At 47.5% G+C, this 12,029-nt stretch overlaps 1 pseudogene; it reads right to left on the bottom strand.

Annotated features, from left to right (window-relative positions):
- The window catches only part of LOC142988314 (uncharacterized), a 71,538-nt pseudogene extending 60,309 nt beyond the window's left edge, over nucleotides 1-11,229 (bottom strand).
- Between the last annotated feature and the right edge of the window lie 800 nt (nucleotides 11,230-12,029).

Below are 12,029 nucleotides of genomic sequence, written 5' to 3'. Positions count from 1 at the left end.
CTCTCTCTCTCTCTCTCTCTCTATCTCTCTCTCTCTCTCTCTCTCTCTCTCTCTCTGTTTCTTCAGGGGGATCGTGATGTCAGTGTCAGGTTGAACTCTTAATAAATGAATCGCCTCGGTGCAGCTTCAGTCTGCAGCTCCTGTCCTCTAATCTGCTAATTAATCAGTCGGGCTTGTTTACACAAACACCATTGATTACTTTTGTAGGACAAAGCTGGGATGTGTTCAAAAACCTGGACAGTGTGTGTGTGTGTGTGTGTGTGTGTGTGTGTGTGTGTTTGCTTCAGGTAAAGCTGCTCGTACGCCATGACACCTGGAGCTGTGGCGTCTGTGTGACTTCCTGTCTGACCTGAAGCTTCATACCTTACAGTCAGAATGGACGACGCCTCCTCCTCCTCGTAGAGACAGAGGCAGTGAAGCTTCCACAGGGCGGCGGTGAGGCTCCATGTGTGTTACAAGACCGCAAACAATGACACACAAGCTTAACAAACAGAAATGGAACTTGTTTTGGCGTTACAGATCTATTTGTTTACAGCACAGAGTCTCCTTTACAGTATTTGATGATGATGTCATGTATTAATGAACGACCATGAGGATCAGGATCAGGATCTTCAGGACCTCATGGATGTTGATGAAGCTTATTGTTGTATTTTGAAGTGGAACCTGAGAGGAATGAAACATAAAGGAGCAGGAGAATCAGCAGCTTTACTCTACTGCTCCTCAGTTTGATGGTTGACTGAACAAACTGGACTTTTGGATCAACATGGCAACATGATGCGTGTCAGAGTTCATCATGTGGCTGCAGATCAGCTGTTGGTGAGCGAGCAGGAGGTGGATGACTGAAGGTCTCTACAGGAGAGAGTGAGAGCTTTAAAAACACAAACTGATGCTTTTTAAACTTCCTCTGTTGTTTCTCTGGAACGTTCCATCCAAACTGAGCCGTCGAGCACAGATGGTTTTTCTGATAAGAGCTCAGCTTTTATCTCGACGATGCGTCTGCGTCGCACCTCCCGAGGAGCGATCAAGCACATCCCAGCATGGAGCCTCCAGCGGGCCCTCGCGGTCCTGACCCTGATGTCATCCTCCACACTTCCAGCTTCCTGAGGATCTAATTAGTGAGCGCTTTGTCGCAACCATCAGTCATTATCAGCCATCCTCACCGTGACAACCGAGGCGAGACCGACTGCTGGTCAGGATGCAGAGAAGGAGTTTGGCAGTTTGATGAGACAGCAAATGGCATCTGAACCTCATTAACACTTCGTCTCCTTCAGTAGGGAGATTGAGAGAGGAGAGAGGAGAGAGGAGAGAAGAGAGGAGCAGCTTGCCTCAGCACATTCTGGGTTTAGTCATTGAGGACACGTACGCTTCAGTCCTGTTTGTAGTTTCTACTTTCTACTTGTTTCGAGCGAGCGGACGGATCAGGGCGTTGGTCCGTTTCCAGGCCGACCGCGTTCCCGGTGCCAGAACACGTCGTCTTTAACAGCGTGAGGACACAGATGCACAAATGTGACGGCCAACAGTTGCTCATGCTTGGAAAGTTGTGGAGTTATGAGAGCGAGTCCCAGCTGATGCTCGTGTTCAGTCAGTCATGTGCTCGGTGTCAACACAGGCGAAGGAAGGTGGAGATGAGGCGGTTTAATGGAGCTGGAGTCACAGACTGGAGTCACACTGGTATCGTCCACACGGCGACGCTTAGCGACCACGAGTGTTTGTTTAATGAGCGGTGTCAGGCCAGGTGACTTGTATCTGTAATAAAAGTGCAGTTAAAGCTTCGCTGGATGACTTTGACCTCTGCAGCCGTGAAGGTCGATGCCGCCTGTGGCTCTGAATGAGCAGAAGGCCGAGAACACGCAGGTACAACAGCCAGAGGGGATGAAGATGATAGGACCGCATTCAGGATTCAAGCTGTCTGATTTTCTGGGTCACTTCTTCTTGTGTTAGTCTTGTGTTTGTATTGACATTGATCCCTCCTGCCTGCTCCCTGAGACATACCTCCCTCCTGCCTGCCTGCTCCCTGAGACATACCTCCCTCCTGCCTGCCTGCTCCCTGAGACATACCTCCCTCCTGCCTGCCTGCTCCCTGAGACATACCTCCCTCCTGCCTGCCTGCTCCCTGAGACATACCTCCCTCCTGCCTGCCTGTATATCGGGAGACGGCAGCGTGTCGGAGCAGTGAAGCCGGACAATTTGTTTCTGGAATGAGATCCTAGTAAGTTGTCGGAGTTGATGCTGAAACACGTTGTGGTGGTGTGATCGGGCAGGACACACACACACACACACACACACACACACACACATAAATACACACAGAGGGAGGAGGAGGTGTTTTTTATGGCTGTAAACCTTGGTGAAGACATGAGGAAAGCAATATGGCATTAAATTAAATCATAAACCTTCCTCGCAGCCTCTTTCCTTCCTCTCCCCCTCGTTCACACACACACACACACACACACACACACACACACACACACACACACACACACACACACACACAGCTCACCGTCCTGCCTTCCTGGGAAGAAGCCAATCATACATGTATTTTCTTTTCCATCGATCTGAGTTGAAACGTTGTCAGAAGGACCCAAAGCCTCCCAGATTGATCCGTGGTAATTGCTGACAGCTGATCCCAGGCGATGATTTGCGGTGGGTTTAGCGCTCTGGGACGGCAGAATGTGTGTGTGTGTGTGTGTGTGTGTGTGTGAACGTGCCAGTGTGAGCAGACCAGATCCCTCAGTGCTGAGACGGAAGCCTGAACAACAGCTCTGCAATCTGTGTGGAGAAGGCTTTAGACAAATTTAACCGTCGTTCAAAAACAATGAACAAACAAACAATAGTCGCTTCTGGTCAATTTGGTGGATTTCTGTAGCAAAACCCAACTGGCAGAGGGAAGCGAATGTGCTGCAGCATGGTCCCGGCGGTGTGTGTGAGGGAAATAAAGCCTCCATCACAGCGGCCCACCTGTTCCCACCCGTGGGCCCGCACCAGGCTGGCCGGGCGCCCGCGGGGAACTCTACCGCCAGGCTTCATTTACATTCCCACCAACACAAAAGTCTGCTCAGTCTCTGGGGCAGATCTAAACTTTAGATCATTCACATGCAGCTGTTCCAGACTGCAGGGGGAGAGCGAGGCACAAAGGGAGGCACGGGAGGGATTTATTTTTCATTTAACCTTCAGTTAATCAGGTGCTCTCATTGAAATTGATGCGCAGAGCAGCAGAGGGAAAAATAACACCCGGGGAAAAAACGACAAAGGAAAAAGTGAAATTTGGTCCTGAGGCAGAAGTGGAACAGTCAGCAACTTACAGGCTGGCACGTTATATAAGTGCATTCAGATCCAGGGTGGAGAATGTGACACGTTATTGCTTTAGAATCATTGGGGAGCGCAGAATTGTAATTTTAAAAGTGTCCGATACAGGAAATCATCTTTCTAAACTGAAGTATTCATGCAGTGAGTTGTGCTGTTTGTTTTTTTTATGGAGTAAATGGTGAGAGGGATTTGAGGGAGTGTGAGAGGAGGAGGAGGAGGAGGAGGAGGAAGATTTAGAAACACTATTAAAGAGAAATAGATACGGCTGGAGGTTGCCGAATTCATAAAGCGCAGTATTGTTTCTCACTGGATAATATGTGTGAGTGTATTCCTGAAACTTCTTCATGCTCTCCGATGGATGAAGCTCCTCCACATGTGCCACAGTGATGAAGCTTCTTTAGTCAGGATGGGGTTCAGATCAGTGGGAGGTTTATATCCCATAATAATCAGGTTAAACCATCTAAGCTATTAAAGAATCACAGGTTTAGGAGTCAAGATGCTGCGGGGAAAAACTGTAAAAATTCAGGAAGAAAGTGACTTTAGTGAGGATTGAAGCACTTTGATGAGTCTGCAGCAGAACGGTGACGTAATCAGTTTCTCAGTCATTTCAAGGCTGTGGAGAAACACATTTACATGCACGTTAAATCTTCAATCATCATCCAATTAAAGCAAGGAAACGATTTGATCAAAAGATCAAATTGGCTGTCTTGTGTGTCAATTTTCATGTAAATCAAACCTTTCCTCATAAAGTTAGAACATTTGTTTGCATCTCTGGTCCTTTCAGTACGCTCTCCACCAGGGGGCGTTAGTCCCGGCCCCACTGCTGACATAGACCTGAAGAAGCAGCCATTACTTCGCACAAAAAGTTCTTCAATACCGTAAAATGCTGCCCCTTTGTGGCTGTGCTGTTTTATATTTTTATAAAGCCGTTGGGCTAAGTTGGCTACTAGCTTCAATTTGATAGCGTGACGCACCGGGCTCATCAGCATGATCCTACCATCACACACACACTCAGCAGCCTCAGCTGGAAGAGTTTGAAGTGTTTTGTGTTTACCGACCTCATTAAAAAACCAGAGCGGCAATGTAGACAAACACATTTCAAGATTGAATTATCTTATCTGTACAAAAAAAACATTTGTATTAGCCATTTTCAGATGGAAAAAAATGTTTGTATCAAGCAGCATCTGTTTAATATTCCTGCCTGTGGTGCACAGCAGCAATCTGCTCTCAGGTTCCAGGGGAGGAGGCTGGTTATTGCTTTAGTGCAGCTGCTGCCAGAGAGGAGAGACTTTAAAGTAGAAAGTGTAATTTGCTGTTGGTCTTATTAGTTTTATCTAGTTTTGCTTCGTGCCGTTTGTTGTTGTGAGCAGGCCTGCTTGCTGTTTGATGTACGCCCTTATGTTCCTAACCTGCTGTGTTTGTGTTCTATACTTCTCTTTATGTTATCTGGGAGGCGGTGTGCACTTGACTCTCAGACAAATTTCCTCCCGGACAGCAAAGTCTATCTCATCTTATCTGTAATGTATTCATAATGTCTGAGTGGTTTTAGATTTTCTATCTATTTTATAAAAGTAAATATGGTTTCCTAGAGACTCTTAGATGTGAGTTAGCATATAGGATTTAGTCTTAGGAGAGAAGCTTGTACCGATCTGCCAGTGAAGACAACACACAACTGCTGACGTCACGTGAGAAAGGTCAGGTTGTCCTTTATAGTGAAGGATTTAGCTGATGTGGTTCTCTGGGGAGGATCTCCAGGCGAGGGGGGGAGACCACAGGGAAGACCCGGAACATGACGGAGGGAGCGTGGATAGCATCTGGGCCAGGGAACGTCTGGGGATCACCCAGGGAGAGGCTTCAGCATGCTACCGCCACATATCGGACCCCTATAGGCGGGCAACAACACATGGATGAACACAGTGAACCGGCGTCGCTGCAAGACGACCCCGCTTTCAGGAACAGTGAACAGCGACGTCTTCAAGCAAGAAACACTACAAATGTGTGGCCATGGAAACCAGGAGAAACCAGGAGACATGCTGCCTGAAAAACACAAGTTGCTCTTTGCAAAACTTGTTGACTTTACATGCTGGCAGCCGCTCATAACAGAGAGCTGTCGACTGAATTTCGAAAAATACAAAACCCCAATAATGTTCATGTCCTCACTGTTCTGGCTCTGAATCTCGCCGGCTCAGTCCAGGGTAATGGTTTCTTCAGTTAGGGCTCACAGATTTGCATATGTGGTTGTAGATGTGTCTGGGGGTGTGCGACACTCCTGAGGTCAAGCTTGTTGTGTTTCCCTTCCGTAGATGAACAATGAGACTTTCTGTGAATTTGCAGATCCTGATTACCGTCTTACAGATCCTGATCCCCCCCCCCTTCTGCTCACGGAGCCTCCCCTCCTCTCATGCATTTGTCTGGGACCACTAACCTCGCTCTCTGCTTCGTTAATATACCAAATGCATTTGATGGAAGAGGGGATCCCGGGGAGGAAGGGGGGGAATGGACTGTGGAGATGAGGTAGTAAACTTTTGTCAGATAACAAAAGGAACAAATGGCTCCTTGGGATCTTTCAAACAGCTGCATGTGCATTTTTCTACTTCTATATCTCCATAAGTGCTCTCCCCTCATGTGTGCAAACCTCTAATAAGCCCATCCTAAGTGTTTTTTAATGGACTATACGTCGAATGGAGGCTTTGCTCTTCTGTGTTCCAGTGCGTTAATTGTCCTCGTGTTTCTGGGACCGGATCACGCCGGCTTAGTTCAGTGTTACGGTCTGCAGAATGAGACCACTCCTGCTGTAATCTGTGTCTTTAAGCCCACAAGCCTTTTATTCAAATTTCCCCCTGAATAGAACAACTTTGTATTCTGCCTGCCAATATTTGTAGAAATGTCAAAATATTCTTCTCTGGCCTTTGGCTTTGTTCTTCTCCCAGAGTCTCTCGGTGCATTTAAATCATTACCCAAACCTGAGGCTACCTCTGCTCACCGGCCTTGAACTCACATGTTGCTCGGCAGTGTGTGTTCTCATTTTCTCTCCCACATAAATTATTCCTGGCGTTTATCTCCGCACGGTTGATCTTCCTCCTGATTGTTTGCCTTTCTCGTTTGTTTGTTTCATATTTAAACTGTGTGTAGGTATGATGATCTTCTTCTTCCCCGCTGCCCCCATAACAAGGAACAATGGTGTAACATCAGCAGAGGCCTGATGGGTTCTTCATCATTCCCAGTGATTCATCCAGCACTTGGCCAGCTGCTCCGAGTTCTGGCTGCACTTTTTTCTCTCGAAACAAAAAGATCCCGTGAGCTACTAGTGACGGCGAATAAAATATGTTACGATTGCTGCCATATGTTCTCCAGCTCGTCTTCCAAAGCTCCTCTGTGATTGAAGCAGGGACCCAATGGCCAGAAACAAGAACAGACAGAACTTTGATACTTTCCTTCTTTTAGTTGTTTGGGTTCATGGAGGTAAATGCTGCAGTAGGTTGATAACAGCACACACTTTCAGTTTCACTTCCGTCCATCATGGACCCAGGGAAGGAGCTTGAGACAGAAACGTAGCAGCGCCTCAACACTCCCAGCCAATCGCTGCAATTTAACACTACTTCTATTGGAATCGGCCTTTAGAAAGGATAAGAGGGTCTTTTCATAACAAACACCCATGTTCCACCATTTATTTGTGTTACCGAGGCAACAGGCTAAGCAAAGTCCCCCAGGTGTCCATCTACATTCACCTTCTCCTTTTTATGTGTGTATACTGGGACCAGAATCTCTCATTGGTTCATTTACTGCTGTATGCACCAATGTCTCTCTCTCTCTCTCTCTCTCTCTCTCTCTCTCTCTCTCTCTCTCTCTCTCTCTCTCTCTCTCTCTCTCTCTCTCTCTCTCTCTCCCTCCCTCTTTCTCTCTCTCTCTCCCCTCCGTTCTTCCCTCCCTCCCTCCCTCCCTCCCTCCCTCCCTCCCTCCTCTCACTCCTGAATGAGCCCCAGCGGTCCTTGACCTCCTCCTCTTTGGGCACTCCCTCCCTCCCTCTCTCCCACCTGCAGAGCTCACTTTTCTTACCTTCACCTCCACCACTTGACACTCAAATGCAATTCACAGGAACATAAATAGAGCGGCACATTTCAGTTTCCAATCTGCTTGGATTGTTGTGTGTGTGGGCTTGTAAATGTGTTTCCTTCGTGAGCGCACTGTAATGCAAGTGCAATTTCAAGGTAATCACATTAGCAAGGCACAGGAAGAACACAGAGGGGGCTGGGAGTATCTTCACATCTGGATAAATGTTGGTTAAGTCCTAACACCTAGAGGACATCAAACCTTTTCTTCACCTTCAGAGTGCAGTGGAGCTTCCTGTTGGTCTGAAAAGCATTTCTGGTTAAATTAAAGGTGATCTGATGGCAGCACAGCGTTCATACTGTGGATCTTTGCCATAATTACCAAACTCTCCTGTTCTTCTTCTTCTGTTTCCTAAGCAAACTTTGTCAGAACTTTAAATAGATTGTTCGTGGGTTTAATCCGTGATTATTTCCTCTCCACAGCTTCCTTCTTTGTGTCTTAATGCATTTCTCTAAATCCTCAAGTCGGAAAAGGTTATTTACTTTCCATTATTAAATCCACAATCATATCAAATATTCATGCTGTCATCCAATCTTTTGTTGTTTGATTTTTATGAGTAAGGATTCATCTTCCTGCCGTCTTGTGCGTCTCTGTGGTTGAGTTTATTAAGGAGAAACTCCCCAGTAGGTATTTTTAGAGCAAATGAGAAAATAAAGCAGTTTGTGAGATTGTGCCCTGAAGCTCAGTTCTTCAGCGACAGTAAACAGAAGAAGAGGAGATCTCCCAGGACGGCCCACCGCCCCTATCCTTTACAATTTGGAGACTTAGCATTGATTAAGCAAATAGCCTGAGCTATTTACTGTCATCTGAGACGGTCAGGTAAATACGTTTGGTCTAATCGTTTGGAACGTTACACCGGCTGCTCCTGTGCTACAGCAGAGCGTGAAGAGGAAGGAGCGACGCCCACCGAGAGACGAGCCCATCCAACACTAGGAGGCGCTGCTCTCCTTCCAGACTCCAGGGTTTGATGTCAGAGTTCATCCACCTGCATGTCTGAGGGAAACACAGGATGATTGAAACTCGACCCCAGGCTAGAACTACCTCCATATTTTCGAGCAATTGGTCCATTGGAAGTATGCTAGCACATTTATGTTGTGGTCCATCAGCTTCAAGCAGCCAAATGTTTCTGTTGCTTGGTTGCTTTTCAGTTTCTGCTGCCACATAATCAAAGGCTCAGCCCTGCCCCCCCTATATTGTTCTAGGTACTGCATGTTGTGGGTGATCTGACTTGCAGATTGTTCGGAAATTAGCGTCTATAAGTATGAACGTGGTCTTAGTCTCACTTCCTCTCTCCTCTTCTTCCTGGCGTGTGAAGTTCAGCCCCCATCTTCTTTCACACTCCTCTCGCAGCGGCACACTTTCTCTCCTGTTTTGTCTCTGCGGCTCTCATCATGCAAACTGTGTGATCAGACGCGCTGCCAAATGGAAATAAAGGGCTGGATGCCTCTGCTTTTCAAAACAGGAGAGCAGAATAGAGGAGGGCTGCACTTTATTCCTCCCATAAATAGACTGTTCCCTGTATCGAGAGCTGAGGGTTAGAAGCGTAAACAACGTCGCCGAGTGAGAACATTAGTTTGGAGAATGCAGCCTCTGTGTGGGAGGGAAAGGTTACCACATCCATACAGCAGCAGCGTGTAAAACCCTTAATGTATTTCAGTACTTGAGTGTGCCAGGAAATCAATGGCGATTGCGAGCAAATGGATGTTTTTCTATGATTGTGATGCTGAAATTGATACAATAATGTCAAACTAGCAACGCATTCATCAGGCAAATGGTCTAAATGTGACCTTGAATCATGGCGGTTAATGTGTTTTGTAAGCAAAGGCAACCACTTATCCCCACATAACACATAATGATTCAATACCATGTGAGAGACTATATTTCATCTCTCACTAAACAAATGGGATCAGCAAAGCGTGCGGCTCCACAGGTCAGCCGCCGTGCAAACAGGATGCATCAACATGAGGCCTGGGCCTGCGGGGCCAGGTTCTAATGCTGCTTTATTATGTTTGGACTCAAATATAACATCGCTATTTGAATTATTCAGGTTTTTAGTGAAGAAGCAGGTGGCCCACAGCGGTCAGCACCTTCAGATCGGCGTCGGCTCAAACGTCCTCGCCTATAAACTGGATTATGTGTCAGGAGAGCGTGGAAGTCTGCAGACACTGGAGTGCCGTCCATTATCTCCAAACTCTGCCTGTCCTGTCTGCTGGGGGAATCAACCATTAGCCTGCAGTGCTAAAGCTAAGGGAAGCACTGAGGGAACCTGTCAATCATGAGCGGAAACGTAATGAGGAAGAAGTGTGAGGAGTTCAGTCTGCTCATATCGTTTGTGCTCTGATGTGTTCTTCCAGACTTTTGATTTAAATGGAATCTTCAAGTTGGAAATAGCAAAAGAAACCTCAGACTCTCTTTGACAAACAGCAGATTTTGTTTTCATCCTCATTAGACTTGATCTGCTTTGTGATCTTCCTCCTCCTCCTCCTCCTCCTCTGCATCCTCAAGCTGAGACGTTGGTCCTGATTCTTAAACCCTGGTGTTTCACACAGACACAGCGATGGGACTGTTCAAGCAGGCACCCGTGGGTGAGATCTGGCACTGCTGAGTCCTTCAGCCTGCTCTCCTCCTGTATGTTCACATCTGTCGGTAGCTGAGAGGCGTCACTCTCTGAGCCGCTCTGCTGCAGCCTCATCTGCAGGCTGGACGTGTTCCACGCCTGTCAGCTGCTGTCCAACTGTACGGTGTTTGCTCAGCTGAAGCCACAAACCGTTTACAGCAGTGAAGGGCGGAAATCAGTCGAATTAGGAATCATAGTCATCAGAAATGATTTGATGCTCTGCAGGATGTTTCCTCCTTGTCCCCTCTAACTTGTTGAGAGTTAGACACTGAGGTGTTTGGGGTTCTGGTCTCATCAGCGTCACAGCTTCATAGATTACAGGTAGCAGTTGTTCGGTTCTGCCGCGTCTGAAGAATCCTGCATCGGGTCCAGCTTAAGTAATGTCCTCATACCACCTTAAGAGGAATTTTTGATGTTGTTGTCGAGTCTAATCCTGAGTATGAGAACCTGGGGACCAACTCCAGTCCGGATCCTTGGTCCTCCTGCTGTATTCTGCTGACAACATCAACGTACCAAGAAGCTGAATATGCTCAGCTTTCATCGGCTTCTCTTCACAGGAAGTTACATAGCTTAGCTTTAAAGGTAAATCAGCAGTACAATGTATCAGACCATCCGAGGGGAAGTTCTCCCGCTGGTGAGGGGCGCTGCCTGTCAAGAGGTTTAATTATTGAAGCATTACAATGAGCCGTATTCATAAAAGTCTCAATCTCCTCTGCATTCATTTCAGCGCCGTCATAAAGTCTCTGTGGTTTAGATCGGAGCGGCTGAATCCTATTACAGCTGAGTTATCGGCTTCATTCATCACTCACAGGGCAGAGGCATGAGTGACAGGCGCTGAAAGAGGCGCTCAAGCCACAAACACATGGTGACAAGGCCAGAAAGAGAGGAAGCATCAGAGTGACGTCAGAGCTCTGATGAATATTACCCATAATGCAGCTGTGTTTGTGTCTTTATTTCTCACACACGGGATGTAAACAAAGGAGATTGTAAATGTTATTCTGTGAGGTCACTGGTGGATCCAAACCTCAGTGCTGCTCCTCTTCATCGTTACCTTCACTCCATTATCTCCCTTCATGCTCCACTTCTCTGGGAGCTGTTGGGCAAAAAGACACAGAGGCTGAGAGGAGAGGAGAGGAGAGAAAATGACATCTTTTGATTGCAAAAAGCTCCTTTACCACGCTGGGGTTCTGATGCATGATTGGAGCCCCCCTCTTCCTCTCGGAGAGCTGGTTCAACCCCTCAGCTTCTGCTCATCTGTGAGCTTTATGGAATAAACGCTGATCAAAGGCGGACAGGTGGCCGCCGCACCCCCCACTTTAGGGATAGGGACGCAGCTAATCCAAAGTTACAGAGAGAGAGGGAGGGAGACAGAGAGAGAGAGAGAGAGAGAGAGAGAGAGAGAGAGAGAGAGAGAGAGACAGGGAGTGAGAGAGAGAGAGAGAGAGAGAGAGAGAGAGAGAGAGAGAGAGAGAGAGAGAGACAGGGAGCGAGAGAGAGAGAGAGAGAGGGGGGGAGGGAGAGAGAGAGAGAGAGAGAGAGAGAGAGAGGGAGAGGGAGAGGGGGGAGGGAGAGAGAGAGAGAGAGAGAGAGAGAGAGAGAGAGAGAGAGAGAGGGAGCGAGAGAGAGAGAGAGAGACAGGGAGAGGGGGGAGGGAGAGAGGGAGAGAGAGAAACGGAGAGACAGGAAGAGGGTGAGGGAGAGAGGGAGAGAGAGAGGTAGAGAGAGGGAGAGAGAGAGAGAGAGGTAGAGTGAGGTAGAGAGAGAGAGAGAGAGAGAGGTAGAGTGAGGTAGAGAGAGAGAGAGAGAGAGAGAGAGGTAGAGTGAGGGAGAGAGAGAGACAGGGAGACAGGGTGCGGGTGAGAGAGACAGAGAGACAGAAAAAGAGAGAGAGACATGGAGGGACAGAGAGTGAGACAGGGAAAGTGAGACAGAGAGAGAGAGAGAGACAGGGAGAGAGAGAGAGAGAGAGAGAGAGAGAGAGTGAGCCAGCTTCTCA

Source organism: Genypterus blacodes, unplaced genomic scaffold (assembly GCF_046128005.1).
Source record: "Genypterus blacodes isolate CSIRO-AG114 ecotype Tasmania unplaced genomic scaffold, CSIRO-AGI_Gbla_v1 ptg000314l_1, whole genome shotgun sequence".
Taxonomy (NCBI): Eukaryota; Metazoa; Chordata; class Actinopteri; order Ophidiiformes; family Ophidiidae; genus Genypterus; species Genypterus blacodes.
Note: the sequence above shows the minus strand (reverse complement) of the source record. Positions and strands in the feature narration are given on the sequence as shown.